This window comes from Grampus griseus, assembly GCF_964374135.1.
Source record: "Grampus griseus genome assembly, chromosome: 3".
Classification (NCBI taxonomy): domain Eukaryota; kingdom Metazoa; phylum Chordata; class Mammalia; order Artiodactyla; family Delphinidae; genus Grampus; species Grampus griseus.
This window is the reverse complement of record NC_139019.1, coordinates 13718008-13744297: the sequence shown is the minus strand read 5'-3', so window position 1 is coordinate 13744297 and position 26290 is coordinate 13718008. Positions and strand designations below refer to the sequence as shown.

The window sequence follows — 26290 nt, the reverse complement described above, 5'->3', positions numbered from 1 at the left end:
ATGCTGGCCTTGGGCATGGCCTCCATGATGCCTCTGAAGGAAGAGCTGCCCCTGCGTCGAAGGTCAGCTTGGCTTAGCCGTGGTCCTGCTTCCTCCCATCATCCCTGGGCTCAGATGAGGCGCTGTACTGTAGGCAACGCAATATGGCTGCTCCAGCAGTTGCCCAGCACAGCCAGGTCACGCCGCTCACGTGTGGGACAGTCATTGTTGCCGCGGGTAAAGTGAGGGATAGGACACAAGTAGGAGCTGAAAAAATAAATTCCTCTCCTCTGGTGGATGGATCTGAGGCTCAGGGTTTCTACATGGCATATTTGGATGGCATCCTGTGCTGGGAACTAGCTGTCTCTGCAGCATACGTACCACCTTCAATTTGTTTCTCATTGTTTCTCCCTTATTCCTACTGCCTTGTGGTGGAAGCTCCCAAGGAAGCCGTAGCACACAGCTCTGCCTCAACTTCTGTTTCCAAAAGTGTCCTGGACCAGGACACTTACCTAGGAGGCAGCAGAGTTTGTAGCAGAAGTCCTCATTTTGAGTACTCTCTATGTTTCATGCACCAAGCTAAGTTCTAGGAAGGTAAAGTAAACCAAGAAAATATGACCCCTTCCTTCGGGGGGTACAGATCCAGGTTTTCCCATCTCCTGGTGCTCTGTTCTTTCTAGACTACAGCATAGTGATTGCAATGGATGATTTGTTTCTAAAAACTGGATGGAATGTTTCACTAGATGCATCCTACTGCAGAAAGTGAACTCCTCCTGTCACACTTTTGTTTTCTGAGCAGATTTTATGTGAGAGTATAATATGCTCTTTCTGTGTATATGAAACAGAAAGAGAGCAGCAAACCATATACCTCACAAAAATAATTTACTTCAAATGGGCTTTTTTTTTTTTTTTTTTTAGAAAACATGCTCTTTGTTCACTCCTTTGCATCTGACACACCTTGTAGTAATTGAGGTTATTAGCCACTCTACAATGAATGACCACATATGCAGCCTTCTAATTCCCTTGTCTCCTATATGTGTCATTATTTATATTCTATTCATTCATTCATTCACAGAGAAAGGGTTGTAGCACTGAATTTAACAAAATAAAACATTGACTTCTGGTATAATCTTAGTCTCTGGTGAAGAAGCAGCCTGCTTTGAACAATGAAGTTGGACACTTGGGAGGATTCAAAGTTGGCACAGAATGGGTCATAGGGATCATCATATCTTCTTGTCAAGAAGAAACCGAGTCCCAGAGAGGGTAGAGGGATTCTCCGGCATCAATGATAGAGCTGGGGCTCAAGCAGCATCAGGCCCTTTTACCATCGTGATGTTTGGGAACTCTTTTCTTTATCAGAAAACACAATTTCTATTTAGGTATGGAAGTATTCATCCAGCTCCTGCAATCCCCTCTTAAGAGTGAACAACTGGAATGAAGCCTACTTCTTAAAGAAAAGGCCATAACCTTGGATTTACACATTTATGAAGAAAGCATTCCTCTTTGCAATTGCCACACAAGAATTTGGGAACAGCTGTAGTATAAGCAACAGTGTAAAGTGTCTTCTCTCCCACTCCAACGGCAAAGCCAAGACTATGTTTGCTAAATTTTCTAGGTGATTTCCCCTGCTTTACATTTTGTCCAGATTAAAAACGTCCAGAATACCCCACATACAATTTTGCAGAACTGATAATATTTAACACTGCTAACATCCTGGTAATCATTACTTTGAAAATGTGCACCTAAATGCTGGCCCTGAACAAGGGAAAATGTTTGTCTCATTAGGCTGTTTAGTGGATTTCAAAGTGATTGATCCACTGGGAAAAGTTTATATGAAATTGTTCCGCTCTTTCTTTTTTTAAGTGAATTTTTTGAAATTTGCTACATAAGAATAATAAAATGAACTCCAATGAGATTAATTTAGTATAATGCTTTCTAGAATTAAATCTCAACTTAAGACCAGTGCTGCAAATATGAGTGAGCAACTAAATTAAATATGTTTTAACTATAGGCTTTGATAGTCTACGAGGAAAACCCATGCTGGAACCAAGAACTCAGGTAGTATATCAATGAAACATCTCTCCTATGATATCAAACTATAAAATGGAAACCTTTGTTGAAGTGTTGATAAAAATCGAAATACTTTGCCTTCTTACTTTTTAAACATATTCTTTCCCTAACCCCTGCAATTTTAAATATTTGCTGTTTTAGTGAGAACATTCAGGGGAATATCTCCATAGTTAGTATGGAGTAGTTAAAAGAGCCCTACACTTTGATTTAAGGGTTCTAATTCCAATTCTATAATAAAACGGCTGCTTGACAGAACCACTTAATCTGTTTCAGTATCTGTCAAATGAGAGGTTTAGTCTACTCAACAATGTCTGTGTTTCCTGTCCCATTCAATGACTCAAGTGAGTATCAATGTGAACATTTAGCCCTTGCTGTGATCTTTACCATCACATATTTGGAGATACTGGCTTAAGTTACTTTGAGAAATAATGTTGTACAAGGAATTAATTTTACAGATACTCATGTGTAACAATCAATAGTGGCCCTTGAATTACTGAAAGCCAATCAGATTTTAAACCATTCAAACACTTCATATTCTCAAAATATGGTAATACATATCTTCCTAGGAGACATTTCTAAGTGAAAGGAAATATTGAATATCTATAATATTTTCCAATTAGTGAAGAAAGACATGTGGCCTCTTGTGGTTTACCACACTCAGGTGAAAAGCTTAGGTGGATAAATTGTTCATTTGGAGTATACTTCATAGTACAGCTTTCTAAATTTGCATGCATTCAGTCAAAGATTTTGCAGTCAAAGAGCAAATATCTTCCTGTCAAATAAAAGATGATACAAATATCACATTTGTCTATTGACCAACTCTGTGAGTTAGACTGAAGTCATATTTATATTCGAACTTCACAGTTATTTTAAAAACTGAGTTTCAGAGAGTTTAATCACCTCTGCCAATTTTACACAGCACTTCAGTTGGATCAGAATCTAAGTCTTTTAGTCAGTTACTCTACTCATTACATCACAGGTTCTCTGAATTGCCTAAAAGGAGAAAAATAATCATTTATGGAAGGTAAGAAGTGCCACCATAAATGGATAAAGGGAGTTACAAAACAAGAGCAGACTGTTTGTCCAAGGGAACCAGGGGGATTTGGAACTATGCAAATAATTTCTCTCACATATAATTGCTCTTGTTTCTCTAGTCCTTATTAGAAATGGAAGTTAACTGTTGAAAAGACAGGTTGAAAAAGTAGCTTTTATAAGCAAAGTTAATGCTTGAATTAGGCAATGGAAGCTAATAAAAGCTCAACTGTTGAGGGAAATGCTTTTCTGCTCCATACCTAGAATGCAGAGCAAGAGACAATGCATCGGTGAAGTGAAGATGCCAGTGGGGACGGTGGTCCTTGATGGAAAGCTCAAAGGGCAACTGAATAAAACCTGAATAAAAATAATTTGATTCAGGGCTTCCCTGGTGGCGCAGTGGTTGAGAGTCTGCCTGCCGATTCAGGGGACACGGGTTCGTGCCCCAGTCCGGGAAGATCCCACATGCCACGGAGCAGCTAGGCCCGTGAGCCATGGCCGCTGAGCCTGCACGTCCAGAGCCTGCACTCCGCAGCAGGAGAGGTCATGACAGCGAGAGGCCCGCGTACCGCAAGAAAAAAAATTGATTCAAACTTACGTAGATTAGAAAACAGAGAGTTACTAGATATTTAATTATGTATTCCAAGTAGGAAAAAATATCAATAACTGATTGCAGAACAAATATAGTCTGTTTGCCATATTAGAATTTTTCCAGATAAGAAGAAACAACTTATCTTTGTATGATTAAATGTTCATAACACTCATTAACAAAAAGCACAGTTGAATCATCAGCGAACTGTTTACTTGAAAAATAAATGCAAAGATTTCATTTCTTTGTTCCACTATTTTGCCTTTTGGGAAATTTCCTTGAGAATGTATTTTTTTCAAATTGTTAATCTGTATTTAACTATAAGAAATGTTAACAAAAGGAGTATAAGGCAGTAATTCTCAACCCTGGATGTCCATTGGGCAATTCAAGTGTACAGACAGGGTGGAGAACTCCAGTTGTAGTTAGAAGGTCATGGACCCTAAAGTCAGAAGAGTTGAGTGTGAAAACCAGTTCTCAAATATATTAATTTAACTTAATGAATGAAAAAACATTAGATTAATCTTACTAATCTATTGTCTATAACATTTGAATTATACTCCTTACCCGGGGGTGGTACAGGTGTGCCACAGCTCATGTAATTTGGGAGACCTCTTTGAGAAAAAGAATATAAAAATAAATTACCTTTGCAAATACTAGAAAACTGTACATCCAAATGAACACAAGGCTAAATGTCAATACCTTCACAGTAAATCTCACTCTGACTATACTATCAAGTTACTGATGGTGTCTTGTTGAAGAGTGGCTATAAGACTGCATTACAGGGGGGGAGCTTCAAGATGGCGGAAGAGTAAGACGTGCAGATCACCTTCCTTCCCACAGATACACCAGAACTACATCTACACGTGAAACATCTCCTACAGAACACCCACTGAACGTTGGCAGAAGACCTCAGACCTCCCAAAAGGCAAGAAACTCCCCACGTACCTGGGTAGGGCAAAAGAAAAATGAAAAAACAAGAGACAAAGAACAGGGATGAGACCTACACCAGTGCGAGGGAGCTGTGAAGGAGGAAAGGTTTCCACACACTAGGAAGCCCCTTCACGGGCGGAGACTGCGGGTGGTGGAGGGGGGAAGCTTCAGAGCCATGGAGGAGAGCACAGCAACAGGGATGCAGAGGGCAAAGCGAAGAGATTCCCGCACAGAGGATCGGTGCCGACCGGCACTTACCAGCCCGAGAGGCTTGTCTGCTCACCTGCCGGGGCGCGCAGGGCTGGGAGCTGAGGCTCGGGCTTCAGTCAGAGCGCAGGGAGAGGACTTGGGTTGGTGGAGTGAACACAGCCTGCAGGGGGTTATGCACCACGCCTAGCTGGGAGGGGGTCCGGGAAATAGTCTGGACCTGCCGAAGAGGCAAGTGGTCATTGTTTTGGGTGCACCAGGAGAGGGGGTTCAGGGCACCGCCTAAAGGAGCTCCAGAGACTGGCGCGAGCTGCGGCTATCAGCGCGGACCCCAGAGACGGGCACGAGACGCTAAGGCTGCTGCTGCCGCCACCAAGAAGACTGTGTGCTAGCACAGGTCACTATCCACACACCCCTTCCGCGGAGCCTGTGCAGCCGGCCACTGCCAGGGTCCCGGGATCCAGGGACAACTCCTCCGGGAGAACGCACGGCGCGCCTCAGGCTGGTGCAACGTCACGCTGGTCTCTGCCGCCGCAGGCTCGCCCTGCCCTCCGTGCCCCTCCCTCCCCCCGGCCTGAGTGAGCCAGAGCCCCCGAATCAGCGGCTCCTTTAACCCCGTCCTGTCTAAGTGAAGAACAGACGCCCTCCCGCAACCGACACGGGGCCAAATCCAAAGTTGAGCCCCGGGAGCTGTGCAAACAAAGAAGAGAAAGGGAAATCTCTCCCAGCAGCCTCAGGAGCAGCGGATTAAATCTCCACAGTAAACTTGATGTACCCTGCATCTGTGGAATACCTGAATAGAAAACGAATCATCACAAATTGAGGAGGTGGATTTTGGGAGCAACGATATATGTGTATTTTTCCCTTTTCCTCTTTTTGTGAATGTGTATGTGTACACTTCTTTGTGTGCTTTTGTCTGTATAGCTTTGCTTTTACCATTTGTCCTAAGGTTCTGTCTGTCCATTTCTTCTTTTTTTTTTTAATGTAGTTTTTAGTGCTTATTATCATCGGTGGATTTGGTTTTTGGTTTGGTTGCTCTCTTCTTTCTTTCTTTCTTTCTTTTTATATTACATTAAACATTTTTTAAAAATAATTATTTTTTATTTTAATAACTTTATTTCATTTCATTTCATTTTCCTTCTTCCTTCCTTCTTTCCTTCCTTCCTTCCTTCCTTCCTTCCTTCCTTCCTTTCTTCCTTTCTTTCTTTCTTTCTTTCTTTCTTTCTTTCTTTCTTTCTTTCTTTCTTTCTTTCTTTCTTTCTTTCTTTCTTTCTTTCTTTCTTTCTTTCTTTCTTTCTTTCTTTCTTTCTTTCTTTCTTTCTCCCTTTTATTCTGAGCTGTGTGGATAACAGGGTTTTGGTGCTCCAGCCGGGCATCAGAGCTGTGCCTCTGAGGTGGGAGAGCCAAGTTCAGAAAACTGGTACAACAGAGACCTCAAAGCTCCACATAATATCAAATGGCAAAAATCTCTGAGAGATCTCCATCTCAACACCAAGACCCAGCTCCACTCAACGACCAGCAAGCTACAGTGCTGGACACCTTATGCCAAACAACTAACAAGACAGGAACACAACTCCACCCATTAGCAAAGAGGCTGCCTACAATTATAATAAGTTCACAGACACCCCAAAACACCCCACCAGGTGCGGACCTGTCCACCAGAAAGCCAAAATCCGGCCTCATCCACCAGAACACAGACACTAGTCCCCTCCACCAGGAAGCCTACACAACCCACCGAACCAACCTTAGCCACTACGGGCAGACACCAAAAACAACGGGAACTACGAATCTGCAGCCTGTGGAAAGGAGACCCCAAACACAGTATGTTAAGCAAAACGAGAAGACAGAGAAACACACAGCAGATGCAGGAACAACATAAAAACCCACCAGACCTAACAAATGAAGAGGAAATAGGCAGTCTACCTGAAAAAGAATTCAGAATAATGATAGTAAAGATGATCCAAAATCTTGGAAATAGAATGGAGAAAATACAAGAAACATTTAACAAGGACCTAGAAGAACTAAAGAGCAAACAAACAATGATGAACAACACAATAACTGAAATAAAAAATTCTCTAGAAGGGATCAATAGCAGAATACCTAAGGCAGAAGAACTGACAAGTGATCTGGAAGATAAAATAGTGGAAATAACTATGGCAGAGCAGAATAAAGAAAAAAGAATGAAAAGAACTGAGGACAGTCTCAGAGACCTCTGGGACACCATTAAACACACCAACATTCGACTTACAGGGGTTCCAGAAGAAGAAGAGAAAAAGAAAGGGACTGAGAAAATATTTGAAGCGATTATAGTTGAAAATTTCCCTAATATGGGAAAGGAAATAGTTAGTCAAGTCCAGGAATCACAGAGAGTCCCATACACGATACATGCAAGGAGAAACATGCCAAGACATGTATTAATCAAACTGTCAAAAATTAAATACAAAGAAAAAATATTAAAAGCAGCAAGGGAAAGAACAAATAACATAGAAGGGAACTCCCATAAGGTTAACAGCTGAACTTTCAGCAGAAACTCTGCAAGCCAGAAGGGAGTGGCAGGACATATTTAAAGTGATGAAAGGGAAAACCATACAACCAAGATTACTCTACCCAGCAAGGATCTCATTCAGATTTGAGAGAGAAATTAAAACCTTTACAGACAAGCAAAAGCTAAGAGAATTCAGCACCACCAAACCAGCTTTACAACAAATGCTAAAGGAACTTCTCTAGGCAGGAAACACAAGAGAAGGAAAAAACCTACAAAAACAAACCCAAAACAATTAAGAAAATGGGAATAGAAACATACATATAGATAATTACCTTAAATGTAAATGGATTAAATGCTCCCACCAAAAGACATAGACTGGCTGGATGGGTACAAACACAAAACACGTATATATGCTATCTACAAGAGACCCACTTGAGACCTAGGGACACATACAGACTGAAAGTGAGGGAATGGAAAAAGATATTCCATGCAAATGGAAATCAAAAGAAAGCTGGAGTAGCAATTCTCATATCACACAAAATAGACTTTAAAACAAAGAGTGTTAAAACAGAAAAGAAAGACACTGCATAATGATCAAGGGATCAATCCAAGAAGAATATATAAAAATTATAAATATTTATGCACCCAACATAGGAGCACTTCAATACATAAGGCACATACTAACAGCCATAAAAGGGGAAATCGACAGTAACACATTCATAGTAAGGGACTTTAACACCCCACTTTCACCAACGGAGAGATCACCCAGAATGAAAATAAATAAGGAAACAGAAGCTTTAAATGACACATTAAACAAGATGGACTTAATTGATAGTTATAGGTAATTCCATACAAAAACAACAGAATACACTTTCTTCTCAAGTGCTCATGGAACATTCTCCAGGATAGACCATATCTTAGGTCACAAATCAAACCTTGGTAAATTTAACAAAATTGAAATCATATCAAGTATCTTTTCTGACTACAATCCTATGAGACTAGATATCAATTACAGGAAAAAAATCTGTAAAAAATACAAACACATGGAGGCTAAACAATACACTACTTAATAACCAAAAGATCACTGAAAAAATCAAGAGGAAATAAAAAAATAGCTAGAAACAAATGACAATGAAAACACACGACCCCAAACCTATGGGATGCAACAAAAGCAGATCTAAGAAGGAAGTTTATAGCAATACAATCCTATCTTAAGAAACAAGAAACATCTCAAATAAACAACCTAACCTTACACCTAAAGCAATTAGAGAAAGAAGAACAAAAAACCCCCAAATTTGGCAGAAGGAAAGAAACCATAAAGATCAGAGCAGAAATAAATGAAAAAGAAATGAAGGAGACAATAGCAAAGATCAATAAAACTAAAAGCAATTCTTTGAGAAGATAAACAAAATTGATAAACCATTAGCCAGACTCATCAAGAAAAAAAGGGAGAAGACTCAAATCAATAGAATTAGAAATGAAAAAGGAGAAGTAACAACTGACACTGCAGAAATACAAAGGATCATGAGAGATTACTGCAAGCAACTCTATGCCAATAAAATGGACAACCTGGAAGAAATGGACAAATTTTTAGAAGAGCACAACCTGCCAAGACTGAACCAGAAAGAAATGGAAAATATGAACAGACCAATCACAAGCACTGAAATTGAAACTGGGATGAAAAATCTTCCAACAAACAAAAGCACAGGACTAGATGGCTTCACAGGCAAATTCTATCAAACATTTAGAGATGAGCTAACAGCTATCCTTCTCAAACTCTTCCAAAAGATAGCAGAGGGAGGAACACTCCCAAACTCATTCTATGAGGCCACCATAACCCTGATACCAAAACCAGAGAAAGATGTCACAGAGAAAGAAAACTACAGGCCAATATCACTGATGAACATAGATGCAAAACTCCTCAACAAAATGCTAGCAAACAGAATCCAACAGCACATTGAAAGGATCATACACTGTGATCAAGTGGGGTTTATCCCAGGAATGCAAGGATTCTTCAATATATGCAAATCAATCAATGTGATACACTATATTAAAAAATTGAAGAATAAAAACCATATGATCATCTCAATAGATGCAGAAAAAGCTTTTGACAAAATTCAACACCCATTTATGATAAAAACCCTCCAGAAAGTAGGCATGAAGGAACGTACCTCAACATAATAAAGGCCATATATGACAAACCCACAGCCAACATCATCCTCAATGGTGAAAAACTGAAACCATTTCCACTAAGATCAGGAACAAGACAAGGTTGCCCACTCTCACCACTATTATTCAACATTGTTTTGGAAATTTTAGCCACAGCAGTCAGAGAAGAAAAATAAGTAAAAGGAATCCGAATCAGAAAACAAGAAGTAAAGATGTCACTGTTTGCAGATGAAATGATACTATACATAGAGAATCTTAAAGATGCAACCAGAAAACTACTAGGGCTAATCAATGAATTTGGTAAAGTTGCAGGATACAAAATTAATGCAGAGAAATCTCTTGCTTTCCTATACACTAATGATGAAAAATCTGAAAATGAAATTAAGAAAACACTCCCATTTACCATTGCAACAAAGAATAAAATACCTAGGGATAAACCTACCTGGAGACAAAAGACCTGTATGCAGAAAAATATAAGACACTGATGAAAGAAATCAAAGATGATACCAAGAGATGGAGATATATACCATGTTCTTGGATTGGAAGAATCAACATTGTGAAAATGAGTATACTACCCAAAGCAATCTACAGATTCAATGTAATCCCTATTAAAGTACCACTGACATTTTTCACAGAACTAGAACAAAAAATTTCACAATTTGTATGGAAACACAAAAGACCTTGAATAGCCAAAGCAATCTTGAGAAAGAAATTCGGAGCTGGAGGAATCAGGCTCCCTAATTTCAGACTATATTACAAAGCTAGAGTAATCAAGATAGTATGGTACTGGCACAGAAACAGAAACATAGATCAATGGAATAGGATAGAAAGCCCAGAGATAAACCCATGCACCTATGGTCAACTAATCTATGACAAATGAGGCAAGGATATACAATAGAGAAAAGACAGTCTCTTCAACAAATGTTGCTGGGAAAACTGGACAGCTACATGTAAAAGAATGAAATTAGAACACTCCCTAACACCGTACACAAAGATAAACTCAAAATGGATTCGAGACCTAAATGTAAGAGCAGACACTATAAAACTCTTAGAGGAAAACATAGGAAGAACACTCTTTGACATAAATCACAACAAGATCTTTTTTGATCCACCTCCTATAGTAATGGAAATAAAACCAAAAATAAACAAATGGGACCTAATTAAACTTCAAAGCTTTTGCACAGCAAAGGAAACCATAAACAAGGCCAAAAGACAACCCTCAGAATGGGAGAAAATATTTGCAAACGAATCAACGGACAAAGGATTAATATCCAAAATATATAAACAGCTCATGAAGCTCAATATTAAAGAAACAACCAACCCAATCCAAAAATGGGCAGACGACCTAAATAGACATTTCTCCAAAGAAGATATACAGATTGCCTACAAACACATGAAAGAATGCTCAACATCATTAATCATTAGAGAAATGCAAATCAAAACTACAATGAGATATCATCTCACACCTGTCAGAATGGCCATTATCAAAAAATCTACAAACAATAAATGTTGGAGAGGGTGTGGAGGAAAGGGAACCGTCTTGCACTGTTGGTGGGAATGTAAATTGATACAGCCACTATGGAGAACAGTATGGAGGTTCCTTAAAAAACTAAAAATAGGACTACCATACAACCCAGCAATCCCAGTACTGGGCATATACCCTGAGAAAACCATAATTCAAAAAGAGTCGTGTACCACAATATTCATTGCAGCTCTATTTACAGTAGCCAGGACATGGAAGTAACCTAAGTGTCCATTGACAAGTGAATGGATAAAGAAGATGTGGCACATATATACCAGGAATATTACTCAGCCATAAAAAGAAACGAAATTGAATTATTTGTCGTGAGGTGGATGGACCTAGAGTCTGTCATATAGAGTGAAGTAAGTCAGAAAGAGAAAAACAAATACCGTATGCTAACACATATATATGGAATCTAAAAAAAAAAAAAAAAAAAGGTCATGAAGAACCTAGGGGCAAGATGGGAATGAAAACGAAGACCTACTAGAGAATGGACTTGACATGGGGAGAGGGATGGGCAAGCTGGGACAAAGTGAGAGAGTGGCATGGACATATATACACTACCAAATGTAAAATAGATCGCTAGTGGGAAGCAGCCGCATAGCACAGGGAGATCAGCTCGGTGCTTCGTGACCACCTAGAGGGGTGGTATAGGGAGGGTTGGAGGGAGGGAGATGCAAGAGGCAAGAGATATGGGGATATATGTATATTATAGCTGATTCACTTTGTCATAAAGCAGAAACTAACACACTATTGTAAAGCAATTATACCCCAATAAAGATGTTAAAAAAAAAAAAAAAAAAAAAAAAAAAAAAAGATTGCATTACAGCTTTACAGAGCTTTGTGGGGTATTGCTGTGACAGTAGAAGACCAGAAGGAGGAGGTGTTTGTCGTGACATTTGTAGCGGAGATGGAGTTTATTGTACAGTTTATAGGCTAGAGGAGAATTGACTCTTGCTGAACATATGGTGTCTCCATCATTAGTACATATATGTTGAATGTTTTTTCCCTAATATTTTATAATCAAGAGATAATCACCTACTGTTAGCTTTTCTATTGTTGTTCCAGTAGCTTCCTTTAGGGGTAAAAGATGTCATCCTTGAAATCACTCTCAGAGTTAGGAATGTACAACTTAGATCTGGAACAAGGAAAGTTTCTAGCTTACATAGAAATGATATATTTATAAATATAACATGAAAATCCCCTCTGACACTACTTATGTAATGTTCCCTTTCTATATCGTGGAGATGTCTTCTATTCACATGGCTACATCAGCCACATATATCTTTTTTTCTCATTTTATATATACCTTGGTTGCACATTCATTTCATGTGCTGATGAAACCCAAATATCAGTCTGTAGTCCTCTCTCCTGAGTGCAGGATATATACAAATGCCTATCAGACCTCACATTTCACCTCATACCTCATCAATTCACAACTGCAAGCATAGTAACTCCCTAGTCCCCTAGTGGGACCTCATCTTAGTGAAGGACATACTATCCACACAGCCATCTGAGCAGGAAACCTTAGAATCAGCTAGACTCCTTCCTCTTCCTCACCACTGATGTTGGATCAGTCACTGTGTCCTATGGACTCTGACCCTGTATCCATATGTATCCCTTTCTCTGTTCTCCACTGTCTCTAATTTTGATCAGGACCTCATCGTCTTGCACTAAACTACTGTGATATCTGATGAACAGGTCCACCCTCCCTCAAATGCATGATCAGAGTATCCTTTGCACATTGCAAATTTGATCATGTTTGCAATCCTTCAGTAACTTCCTGTTTTTGAAGATAAATTCCTCAGGAGGATGCCACATTCGGATGTGATCTGTGATCTACCCTGACCCCTCTACCCCTTTCCCCCACCTCTGCATTTCTCTTTGGTCCAATATGGAGGAGCCTCTTATAGTTCTTTAAATGCAAGCTTTCTCGTTTCTGTGCCTTTGGCCATGCTGCTTTCCTGGCTTCTTTGGCTGCTTCCTCTGCATACAACACATGTGCACCCTTCTGGGCTCAGCATAGGTATCACGTCTTCGTAGAAGCTTCCCTGGCCTCTCTCCACATCCAGGCTGGGATAGCGGCTTCTTTGCTGGGAATGGGAGAAGAGAGAAGATACAGCAAATTTAAATGACTCATATGAAAGAGAAGAGAAAAATGAGGCAGGATACTAGGATCATATAGTTTCAACTCAGTATAGGATACCTGTGACAGGGCGTGGTAAAACCTATCTGAACTCTCACTTAGCCTCCTCAGCTTCCTGCCTAGCTTAGGAAAGAATGACAAATATCAGTGTTTTGAATTAGATTCTTGTTCTCATTTAGTTTTATCTATTTCCTCAACACAGTTTTTAAGATTTTCATGATTGTCATATCATTTAGAGATTGGGCCAATCTCTAAACCTAGTGAGCTACTCTTAAAATCAAAGAATAAAGACAAAACCATGTTTTGAACTTTAATACATTTTGTAAAATTGATATTATTTTTTCCTTAATTGTTTGGTAGAATTCATGAATGAAATTATCTGGAGTTTACTTTGGGAAGGTTTTTGAATACAAATACATGTCTTTAATTATTGTAGGGCTACTTAGATTTTCTGTTTCCTCTTACACCAGTTTTGGTAATTTGTGTCTTTCAAGGAATTTGCCCTTTAATCTAAATTGTTGAATTTATTGATATAACATGATTCATAAACTTTATTATTCCTTTAATGTCTATGGATCATTACTGATGTTCTTTCTTTCTTTCTTGGTATTGATAATTTGTGCCTTCTCTGTCTTTATCTTAATCAGTTAAGGTTGGGTGTTATCAATTTTGTTATCATTTCAAGGAACCAAATTTTGATTTCATGATTTTCTTTATTTATCAGTTTTCTACTTCACTGATATCCACTCTTACCAGTACTGTTTCCTTCCTTCTGCTTATTTTGGGTTTAGACTTCATTCCCTAGATTCCTAAGGTGAAAGCAGTAACTGTTGATTTTAATCCTTTCCTCTTTTCCATATAGGCAAGTAGAGATATATAATTTTCCCCAAACACTACATCCCACAAATTTTGATAGTGATATTTTTATTGTCATTCACTTAAGAATATGTTCTAATTTCTTCTTTGAGCAAGGGGTTAAGACAAAGATTTCTTAATTTCCAAATATTTGGGAATTTTCTGACATCTATTTTTCAATCATTTTTAATTTAATTTCTTTGTTGTCAGAGAATGTACCCTTCAAAATTTCAGTTCTTTAAATTTTTTTGTAATTTGTTTTGTGACATGGCATATGGTCTATATCAATGAATTCTCCATGATCACTTGGGAAAAAATGTGTATTGTGTTAGTTAAGTTATTGATAGTGCTGTTCAAGTCTTCTGTATCTACACAGAGCATTTTGTATACTTATTCTATCATTGAGGAAAGAGTATTGATATCTAAAACTTTAGCTGCGGAATTTCCTATTTCTCCATTCTGTTCCATTAGTTTCTTTCTTCTTGTATTTTGAATTTCTGTGATTAGGTGTATACACATTTATGATTTTAATGTCTTCTTGTTGACCACGTTTTTATTATAGAATGTCCCTCTTTACCTCTAAAAATATTATTTTGTCCTGAAGCCTTATTTGATAGTAATATAGCCAGCCCAACATTTATCTGAATATTTAAGAGGTATACCTTCTTCCATCCTTTTCTCTCTTATAAACAGCATATTGTTTTTTTTAAAAATTCAGTCTGATAATCCTTTCCTTTTAATTAGAGTCTAGTGTTATTTGATGCAATTACCAAATAATTGATTGTGTTTAAATATGCCATCTTGTATTCACTATGTTTTTGTCCCATTAGATCTTTTTTCTTTTTTTCTTCCTTTCTTGCATGCTTTTGGATTAAATATTTTTAAAGATACCATTTTATGTCCTCTACTGGTTTTTCAGCTATGCCTCTTCTCTTTTCTTTCTCCTTTAAATTGGTTGCTCTTCAGTTTACAATATTCATTCTTTACTGATATATATATATATATATATATATATATATATATATATATATATATATATATACATACTGTATACAAGTATACTTGTAACAGCATACTTCCATTTTTCTCTGGAATTAAGCCACAAGAGAAAATAATTTATATTTATTTACATATTTACTTTTTTTGGAACTCTCCATTCTTTGTGTAGACTGAATTTCCATCTGGAAACATTTTTCGTTTAGTCTGAAGAAATTCTCTTAATATATCTTGTAGTGCTTGCCTGATGATGACAGATTCTTTCTGTATTTGTATGCCTAAAGATGTCTTTATTTTTCCTTCATGTTTGGAGGATATTTACAAGATTTTAGGTTTAGTTTTTCCTTTCAGTACTTTAAAGATGTCAGTCTAATGCAGTCTGGCATACATTGTTTCTAATGAGGTTAGTGGTTGCTCTTTTTATGTTTTTTCTTTCTGACTCCTTTAAAATTTTTTCTCTTTGTGCCTTTATCTATTTTGGAAAAAGTTTTTTCCAAAACAGCTATCATACTTCAAAACAATCAAAGTTTTTTGAGATCTATCTCATTTTGCTAAAAATAAACAATTTACATTTATATTGACTGACTTTTCTTTTGGTTCTGCACCACATTTTGCTTCTTCTTCACAATGTTTAGTAATGTTTTGTTATATACTGGATACTATGGATGCTATGTTGCTAAAGAGCTGGCTTTTACATTCTTCCTTAATAGAATATTGAATTTTGTTCCAGCAGATAGGTAATTCATTTACTTAAGCTGAACTTATTTATGGATAATTTTTACGCTTTGTTAGGGACACTTCAGAGTAGTTTTACTGTGGAACTAGATTAGCATGACCTTCCCTGCATCTCCATTGAATGTCAGGGATATTTAATGAGTTGTCTCCACTCTGGTCAGTACTCAATTGTCTCCCAGACTAGATGAGTTCTAATAGTTTTTCAACTCAAACTTCCCCAGTAATTTTTCTTTATTTGATAGCTTTTTTTACCCTGCCTTATGGATTCTGCGTTATGCATACACACTTTTGTATTGCACCAAAGAGTAAGGGGAACCACGTGCAGAATTCTGGAACTTCATTTCTGTATGACTCCCTTCTCTTCATTCCTGCCCCACAATTTCCAGCCACCCTTGCAGCCCAGAGCTATGACATCTGCCTTCTCTGCCCAGTGAGACATCTGCACCCTGCTGGGGCTCCCTGCCCCACCCCCACCCTACCATTTGCAGAATGCCTCCAGGTAGAAGCTTGTATAATTGTGACCTTAAGGCTCCCCTGCTCCCCTTGGGGATCAGAGATCTGTGTTGCCTATAGTCTAACATCTAAAAATAATCATTTCCTATATTTTGTTCAGTTTTATAGTTGTCTCTGGTGAGAGGATTAGTCTGGTACAAGTTACTTTGTTATGGCCACAAGCAGAAGACCTCTAACATGTTTTGAAATATCACTTGTGAGGTTGTAGCTCAGCCAGCTTTGCAAGTTTTAAAAATACATTTGTCTTATGAATATTCCATGAAGAATATGTTTTTTTTTTCTATTTCAGCAATGTTGACTGAATTTCCCAAGTCCTGAGAAGTAAAGTTTTCACTGTATAAACCTGAGATACCTTCCCAAGGTTTGCTATTTCAAAACTGAAATGGCAAGAAGAAAGAAAAGGTCAAAAGTATACAAGCAATTTTATACTCTGTGCATCTCAGTGCAATCTTAATGCTGTTTTATAAAAGGCAGAAGAAGATATATTTTTTGAGTTTGGAATGGTTGCCAAGTTGTAAAGAGCAGTAGACTAAATATCAAACGATATTGAGTCTTCTCTTGGTTTTATCACTTTCTAATCATGTGATCTTGGGTAAAGGTGACAGTTTCCTCATCTGTGAAATTATATCTGGTTTGTCTGCTTCATGAGATTAACGTGTGGTTTAGATGTAGTTAAATAGATCGAAAAGGACATTGCAGATGGTAAAACACTGTATAAATAAAGTGTATTGCTTCTCATACTTTCAGAAAGATGAGATAAATTTATGAGTAAAGAGGGTAATTTCAAGTGCAAAACTTTCTTTTTTTAAAAAATTTATTTATTTAATTTATTTATTTTTGGCTGCATTGGGTCTTCATTGCTGCATGCGGGCTTTCTCTAGTTGCGGCGAGCGGGGCTACTCTTCGTTGTGGTGCGCCGGCTTCTCGTTGCGGTGGCTTCTCTTGTTGCAGAGCACAGGCTCTAGGTGCGCGGGCTTCAGCAATTGTGGCACTTCGGCTCAGTAATTGCGGCTTGCGGGCTCTAAAGTGCAGGCTCAGTAGTTGTGGTGCATGGGCTTAGTTGCTCCGAGGCATGTGGGATCTTCCCGGACCTGGGCTCGAACCCGTGTCCTCTGCATTGGCAGGTGGATTCTTAACCACTGTGCCACCAGGGAAGCCCTCAAGTGCAAAACTTTCAAAGCAAGGAGGAGGTCAATAATGGAATGAAAATAAGAACTTAGAGAGGATAACTAATTTATTTTTTATTTCTAATAATTTAATTGAAAATCACGTGTTCTTAGAAGGAAAGCAAATTTCACTCAACTTAGTCAAAATAAGTTTAAATGTGATATTGTAACCTAAATTGAGCTCACCGCTCGAAAGCCAATAAAGAGGCCGGGTTGGTGGAAAGGAAAGCTTGCTTTATTGCAGACGCCAGCAGTGTGTGGAGGGGGATGAGGAGGGCAGATGCCTGTCCAAAGGTTTACTCAGCCCCACACTGACAATCAGGGGGCAAGAGCTTTTATGGACAGAGGAAGGGGGCTACATGCAGAAACAGCAGTCAGCTCTGACAGTCATTATGAGATTGGTCATGTGGTGGTCTGATCAGCATCATCTTGATTGTTTTAAATACAGTTAGTCTTTAGTTCCAGGGTCAGTTTGTTCCCATTTCTTTGAGGCCAGTTCTCAGAACTGTGGCAGCTTATGTCATGTCTACAGCCTGGTCCTCATGTAGTTAACTTCTTCCACCCGGTGGGGGTCTCAGTATCTATAAGACAGCTCACAGGATAGGGCTCAGAATATTATCTATAGCCCTTGAGGAGGAACTAAAGGTCCTTGACTCTGCTTAATGACTAAACTATTATTATTTAGTCTTCTTGTTATCTTTTGTTTCTGCATTTTCTCATTTAATCATTTTCTGATTAAACTTGTTCTTTGGCTAAACTTTTTCCACAGACAAAAGGCAGGCTGAAGACATGGGGCCAAGGGCCATAGGGTCCTGCTCCATTTCAATATGATCAATTGTTTTTGGTATTTTAATCCCATATCCTATCTTAGTTTTAATTATGGGGGTGTATTCTGGAAATAGCTATTACACTGATAAAATTTCATTGAAGAAAGACTATCTCAATACCTATGATTTGATCCAGTAGTTCTGACATAACCATTAATGCTATGTCATCAAATTTTGACCCAAATTCAAAGGGGTGTATTGATGTTCTTAAATAGTGTTTTCCAAAAAGAAAATCATACCTTTGAGAACTTCAAAGATTAAGATTTATCCCCTAGTGTCAAAAATAAACTATTTTCATTTTTTTTTGAGCCAAACGGTTACTGCAGAACATCATCAGGGACAGCACTCTTCCTTCCCCAGTTCATGGGCTTATTTACATCAAAATGAACTTGCTTCTCTCAGTAATCTTATAATCATGGAATCACAAGACCTGAGATCCAGAAGACACCACAGACCTGATCTGAGCCAAGATTCCATTTTACAGAATTACACACTCTGATGGTGACCAACTCCAGGGAGTCCATGTGTAATGCAGACAGGAAAGTACTGCATACAACATGGAAAAATATATCAATGCCATGTCCATCCACAACTATAGAGCATATCGCTTTGTTTTCTGGAGTTAATCTATTGATATTTTTGAATGTGTTTGTCATCAGTAGTAAAAAGCACTGCACTCAGTATTTTAGAAAGTTACAAAGGAAGGGAACAACAAAGATTCTTCCCTCAAGTGTCTTATGCTGAGAAGAGCAAGAAAGCCCAGTGCAAGGACATTGCATTATCATTTCTATATATATGAGTTTCGGTCGCTGAATTGAACTTAGTTTCATGAGGGCTTACCACGTACCAGGTTGCAATGAGTACAAGAATGTAAAAGAGGCAAGAGGGAAGAGATATGGGGATATGTGTATATGTATAGCTGATTCACTTTGTTATAAAACAGAAACTAACATACCATTGTAAGGCAATTTTACTCCAATAAAGATGTTAAAAAAAAAAGAATGTAAAAGAAGAATGTAAAAATGCCCTCTTGTCCCTTAAATTTTGGCAGTCATGAAAGATATGCAAACAAAGGTGTGCATTATTAGAAGCAGGTCCTAGATTGATAAATACTGTAATATGACAGAAAGGAAATAGTAGGAAATGAAGCTAAAGGAGGAAGGCGTGGTAGTAGGGATGAAAAAAAGTGCAGAGATTTGTGAGATATTGGTAACTAAATGGATGTGGTAGGTAAGGGAGTGGAAGGCACCTAAGATAATAGTGGTTTGTTTGCTTGGGTAAATCGTTATGAGACGTTTCCACTAAACAACAGAGAGAGTACCAAAGAGATGGAGAATGTGTGGCATTGGAAACGGAAACGAGTTTCACTTTTCAACATGTTGACTTCAAGATGTCTGCGAAAAATCCTGGTAGAAATGCCAGGAAGACCTTTAGATATATATATAAGCTTAGCCAATAGAAGATATCTAGACTAGAGAAAGTGATTTGGGGGTCTATAATGTTTAAGGCGTAATGCAAACAGTGGGCATAAATGAGGTTACCTGGGAAAAGAGTATAGAGAGAATATTAGTCCAAGTAAAGAATCCTGGAGACTGAAATATAAGGGGCCAGTTGAAGTAAGAGGCTTTTAAGAAGGAGGCTGAGAGAGGGCAGTCAGAAAGATAGAAGTCAGCCATGTCCTTCTGCCTGCATGACTGACAGAACCCTGTGTGCTGTAGAATCACCCCTCCCTTATCCCAGGGAAAGTGGATGTTGATTAGACTAAATCAATTGTGGAAATCCCCCTTGCCATTGATATGCATGTGAGACAGTTCTGGTTAGGAAGAAATAAAGGGAGTCTGAGGGCCACTATTATTTTCTTGCTCCTAAAAAAAGGAACTTGGCTCATAGGTTTGCCTGGTTTCAGCTTCTCAAGGAAAACCTCTGAGGATGTAGCAACCATCTTGGGATTCTGAAGTAACAGGTGTGAAACTAAATGCCAACAACTCACTAAGGACATCAGAGGGGAAAGAGAGAGGTGCCCAATCTGCAAGCAAACGTGGAACTGTGTGCCTCTGCCTAGTTTTTATGTGACAAACTATACCTGCTATGGACTAAATTATGGCCCTTCTCCAAATTCATTTGTTGAAGCTCTAAGTTTCAATGTGAGGTATTTGGAGATAAGACCTTTAGGAGGAAATTAAGGTTAAAAGAGTTAAGGGTGGGGCCCGAATTCCATAGACTGTTGGTCTTATAAGAGGAGGAGAGAGAGATCTCTTGTTTACTCTCTGTGCATGCACAGAGGAAACTCCATGTGAGAATATAGCGAGAAGGTGGCCATATGCAAGACAGGAAAAGAAACTTCACCAGGAACTGAATTGGCTGGCACCCTGATCTGGGACTGCTAGTCTCCAGAACTTTGAGAAAATAAATTTCTGTTATAAGTGACCCAATCTATAACATTTTGCTATGGCAGCCTGAGCTGACTAATACAAGACCCTATATATTGTTGAGAGAGAAAAGACAAAATAAGGAAGGAAGGAGGGAGGGAAGGAAGAGAGGGAAGTCAAGTCAAATTAGGAGAGAGTGATGTGGAAAACAGGGAAGATAGGTTATTTCCAAAGGATGAAATGGTTGAGAATCTCTAAAGATTTACAAAGAGCAAGTCAATAAGTCTTGGAATAATTTCCGAAAATCATTGGTGACCCCAACCATTCAAATGATGTAGGCAATATTGAGATGATGCTAGAACAAAGAATGAATAGGATTTGAGCAAGGGAAATCAAATATTGACAACATTTTCAAAAAATTTGGTTGAAAAGGAAGATAAGGAGGTATCTAAAGAGATACAAGGACAAGGAAGAGTTAATCTTTAGAATGGGAAAATTTATAGGCAGAGGGTCAAGTGTCAGGAAAGAGGAAGAGGTTGAAGATACAGAAAAGAGAGTATTATTTATGGAGAAAGCCTCTGAGAAGATGGGAAGTGGGGCTTCCCTGGTGGCGCAGTGGTTGAGAGTCCGCCTGCCGATGCGGGGGACACGGGTTCGTGCCCCGGTCCAGGAAGATCTCACATGCCGTGGAGCGGCTGGGCCGGTGAGCCATTGCCTCTGAGACTGTGCGTCCGGAGCCTGTGCTCCGCAACGGGAGAGGCCACAACAGTGAGAGGCCCGCGTACCGCAAAAAAAAAAAAAAAAAAAAGATATGGGAAATGGTAGACTTCAGAAAAAAGATGAAGATTTTGACTTGAAGTAGAAAAGACACATTATCTCAGGTCATGGAGAGAAGAAGTGAGGAATGTGGTTATACAAATTAGAGGAAGAAATGGGCAGCTAGAAGCCAGAGAGGTGATATTATCCTTTGCCCTTAAGTGGGAGAGAATTTTGTTTGTAGAGAATGAAGGGGGTGGGTGTTGGCATGGAAGCAGGAGTGGCCACATTCTACATCCTTGGACATGCTCAAGCAGCTGCCTCTTGGCTGACTGAAGAGTGGAATTAGCCCAAGAATGTGACCCTGTTAAGTCATGCATCTCTTCGCATCCAAGTGAATGAGAGGCCATTGGAGTTGCTTCTATAATTAGGTTAAAGTACATGCCACAGGGCCTTATCAAGATTTGCAGTGATCCCAGGAGATATGCTACTGCATAAGCAAGATAAAAAAAAAAGTAAAGGATGAATTAATGCGTTAAGGATAAAAAGGCAATTTTTGCAAAATTAAAAAAGACATTGTATCTCTAGGGTTTGATATCTTGTGACTTGAATGTATCAGCCTAGTACCTATGGAGTGATGAGCAATGTTTTTTTATTTTTAAATTAAATACATGGATAGTCGTTTGAGCATGATGTGTATGTTCCCAGGCTTCTGGCTCATGTAGACCATTTGCATCTGAGAAGCCAGATCTTGTCAGTCCTGTTAGCACTCTTAGGAAAGATGGGGAATATAGTGGTCCTTAAAAGGAATCTTGGGCCACTTGATCGAAATATTAAAAAGTGAACATAAGAACTAGACATGATATTATTAACTATTATTTTCTACTGATTTATTAAACAGCAGCAACTACCCAGCTTGGGCCTCTCTTTTTGTACCCCTTGTACTTATTTGGTTATCTATTGCTGTGTAAAGATTCACATCAAAGCGACAAAAATTGCTTTATTATTTTCTCTCATTGTTCTGGGCGTTGACTAGGTTCAGTTAGGCAGTGTTTGCTTGGGGGTGGGGTTTCTCACGCTATTGCAGCAGATGGTGTTTGGGGCTAGAGTCACCTTGTGACTCACCTAGTCACATGTCAGGAGGTTGATGCTGGCTACTGGCTGGGACCTCAAAAGGAGCTTTAGCCAGAAAGTTAGACCTGACCTCCGTGTGGTCTTGCCACTTCCTCATAGCATGGTGACTAAGTTCCAGAACAATGTCTCAGGAGCTCCAGGTGAAATCCATATAGACTTTCATGTCCTAACCTCGGAAGTTCCATAGCATCAGTTCTGCTGTTGTCAGATTCAAGGGGAGAAACAAAGCCCCTACACTTCTGTAAGAGGAGTTACAGCATCACACAGGAAGAAGAAATGTGGGATGGGAGCTTTTGTTGCAGTCATTTTGGAAAGTACAATCTGCATACTGCTTGACTGACAGAGCGGCACTCTGTCTAGATCACAGTCTTAAGGCAAATGCCTTGCATCTCTTCCAACCCTACTCTGCCCTTTGGAAATTTTGTCTTTGTGTGCTTACTAAGGGTGTCTTCGAGGGCCATAAATGGCACCTATGTATGCCATCTCACTAGTTAAATCTGGGATTATTCCTTGTCAGAGACTTCTTTTAAAGTAGAATTTAATTTTTAGAGCAGTTTCAGGTTCACTGCAAAATTGAGTGGAGGTAGAGAGATTTCTCATATACCTTCTGCCCTCACACAAGTATAGTCTCCCCTCTTTATCAAATTCTGCATCAGAGTGGTACTTTTGTTACAATTGATGGACATACATTGATGCACCATAATCACCCAAAATTCATAGTTTACATTAGGGTTCACTCTTGGTATTGCACATTCTATGGGTTTGAACTAATGTATCAGATGTATCCACCATTATAATACCATACAGAACAGTTTCACTGCCTTAAAAATCCTAGTTTTGGGGCTTTCCTGGTGGCGCAGTGGTTGAGAGTCCGCCTGCCGATGCAGGGGACGCGAGTTCGTGCTCCGGTCCGGGAGGATCCCACATCCCGCGGAGTGGCTGAGCCCATGAGCCATGGCCGCTGAGCCTACGTGTCCGGAGCCTGTGCTCCGCAGCGGGAGAGGCCACAGTAGTGAGAGGCCCATGTACCGCAAAAAATAAAAATAAAAATAAATAAATCCTAGTTTTGCCTATTCATCCATCCCTCCCTCCAACCCTTGGCAACCACTGAGACTTTTTAACTAAAGCCCACTGGTTCTTCTATACTGTACACTGTTATCAGAATTATATTTTCTATAAAAAATTCTGAACACTTATTCTCCTGATGAACAATCTCCAATGGATTTTTCCACTGTGTATACGTTAAGCTGAAATGCTTCATTTTTTTGGATCCCGTGTTACAATAGTTAAATTAAAGGAAAATTAGTGGATTGACAAATAGTGGTCACTCAAAAACTAGGTTTGGGGATTACAAATATAGCAAAATGGTATTTTTCTTCATCTCCCATCTTTCCACTTCTGGCTGACCTCTTTCTTGGAATATATTACACACCTAGTTCCCTTCTCAAGCCCTGGCCCAAATGAGCTAAATTAGCAGAAAGATGTCTTTGGCAAAACTAGAAAAAAGAGAGACACTTCAAGCACAGTAACACCCTAGAGTTGTGCTAAAAGTTTTGTCTTCTAGATCCTTCATCTTGAAGTTCAGACAAGAAAAGACTATCCTTTTTAACATTGCCTCCAAAATCAGGTCCTACCCCAGATTCACCAAGACTGGAAATCCGATGATTTCAAATAACTAGCAGTCTTGACTGAAGACAGAGAGTAGGAACAACTAAGATCCTTTGGAGAAGACAAAGGAGTTGATAGTCCTAGAACAGGGGTCCATAAACTATAACCAGTGGTCCAAATCTGGCCTGCCACTTGCTTTTGAAATAAAGTTTTATCAGAACACAGCCACACCATTCATTTACCTATTGTCTATGGGTGCTTTCATTCTTTAACAGCAGCATTGAGTAGCTGTAAAAAAGAATGTTTGACCTGTGAAACTTAAGATATTTACCATCTGGCCTTTTCTAGAAAATGTTTGCTGGTCTCTGATCTAGAAAGCCATGGTGAAGAGAAAAGGTACCAGAAGCTAAAGAGGGGAGACTGGCTTGGGACCCCCTGAGATGGACGCATTACAGGATGAAGTGTTGTCAAGGGGAAACACATGAACTGTTTAGCATCATTTTCTGGATTCTGGATAGTGTTATGGTGGGACGACACATTCTGGAAAGGGAATATATGTATATGTACTTCCAATAATGACCAAAAAATTACAAAAAATAAGTAAGGCATTCCATCATTTTACAGTTTTATCTCCCACCTCATCCCATCACACCCTCTGTACATCCCTCATTGTAGCCTTTTTCCTAGAATGGGATCTGAGCCCTCAAGCTGCTGGGACTTGGTGCAAGTTCCTTCTTAGGTCTGTAACGCTCTTCCACTTTGTTGAAGACCTTGGAGCTTCAACTCAATGGTCAACACTCAAAAGGCTTTCCCCAATAATCACATCCCTACCACCCCCAATGAGTCTGAGCTTCCTTTGCATCACTTGGTACAACTCAGTTTGTACCAGATTATTAGGACATGTCCTCATCTCTTCAACAAGATATCAGCAACTGGAAGGCAGAAATATGGCGTTTTGTTTGTCTTCATTTTTCAGTTTGATCTTACCAACTCTTCCAATCCCTGTCTTCTCATTAGTACAGTGCTTTATAGACTTTAAATATTTATTGACTTGAACATGAGAATTTTGAAAATAAAACTTTGTAGTTCTATTCCCCTTCTGGTAGAAATCTAAAGAAAGAATACTTTGGCTCAAGATTATTTTGTGTAGCTGTTCTTGAAAAGCAAAAATTCTTCTCTGAAAAATACTTCAGAGACCTAAAGTCTGTCATCTAATAAAGAAATGAACCTCTTTTACCAAGGACCGCCAACACAGGCCACGTCCGCACCAAAACCGTGAAGAAGGCGGCCCGGGTCATCATTGAGAAGTACTACACGCGCCTGGGCAACGACTTGCACACCAACAAGCACATGTGAGAGGAGATCGCCATCATTCCCAGCAAGAAGCTCCACAACAAGATCGCAGGCTATGTCACACATCTGATGAAGCGGATTCAGAGTGGTCCAGTGAGACGTATCTCCATCAAGCTGCAGGAGGAGGCGAGGGAGAGGAGAGATAATTACGTGCCTGAGGTCTCAGCCCGGGATCAGGAAATCACTGAAGTAGATCCTGACACTAAGGAAATGCTGAAGCTCTTGGTCTTTGGCAGTCTGTCCAACCTGCCAGTCACTCAGCCTACAGAAGGGATGAATTTCAAAACACCACGTGGAGTCATTTGAATCTTTCTGCTGTGCTGTAATATTTTCAGTAAGCCTCAGACAACAGCAACAAAAGAAATGGAACTCATGTTCTTAAAGCAACGGGATAAATGGAGATTATGTCTGGAGGGAGAAGCCAGTGGAGAAGTAGAAGCTATTGCCCACCCCGCCTTCTAAACCAAGAGGTCAGACCATGACTGACATCTGCTTTGTGATTCTCCCCTTCAGCTGAGATTAAGCCAGATGGAATGCTGAGTAAAGGAAGCTTGAATCTATCCTAGCAAGTACATTTTGTGCTAAGGGGGAGAGAGTACTAATTTTGTACTTGAAAAAAAAAGGATCCCATTCAAGTATAAACTAATTTCCTCTCTTCAATGGTGGTTGCCATCATTCCCAAACTGAGGTCATCATCATAGTCTCTCTGGGACTTTGACTGGCACAGAAGAAAGTGACTTAATCGACTGTATTAAAATGTTTTTAGAAAACATCATTCTAGACCTGGACAAATGATAGAAACTTTAAATCCAAGACTATTTTTCTTAATAAGACTAACAGAAACTAAGT

The 26290-nt window shown here is 39.2% G+C and overlaps 1 pseudogene across 1 annotated transcript; it reads left to right on the top strand.

Annotated features, from left to right (window-relative positions):
• LOC309820958 (small ribosomal subunit protein eS17-like) lies at window positions 1-25782 on the top strand (annotated as a pseudogene). The gene is made up of 2 exons: window positions 1-62; window positions 25330-25782. The product of its transcript is annotated as a small ribosomal subunit protein eS17-like (transcript).
• The last annotated feature ends 508 nt before the right edge of the window (window positions 25783-26290 follow it).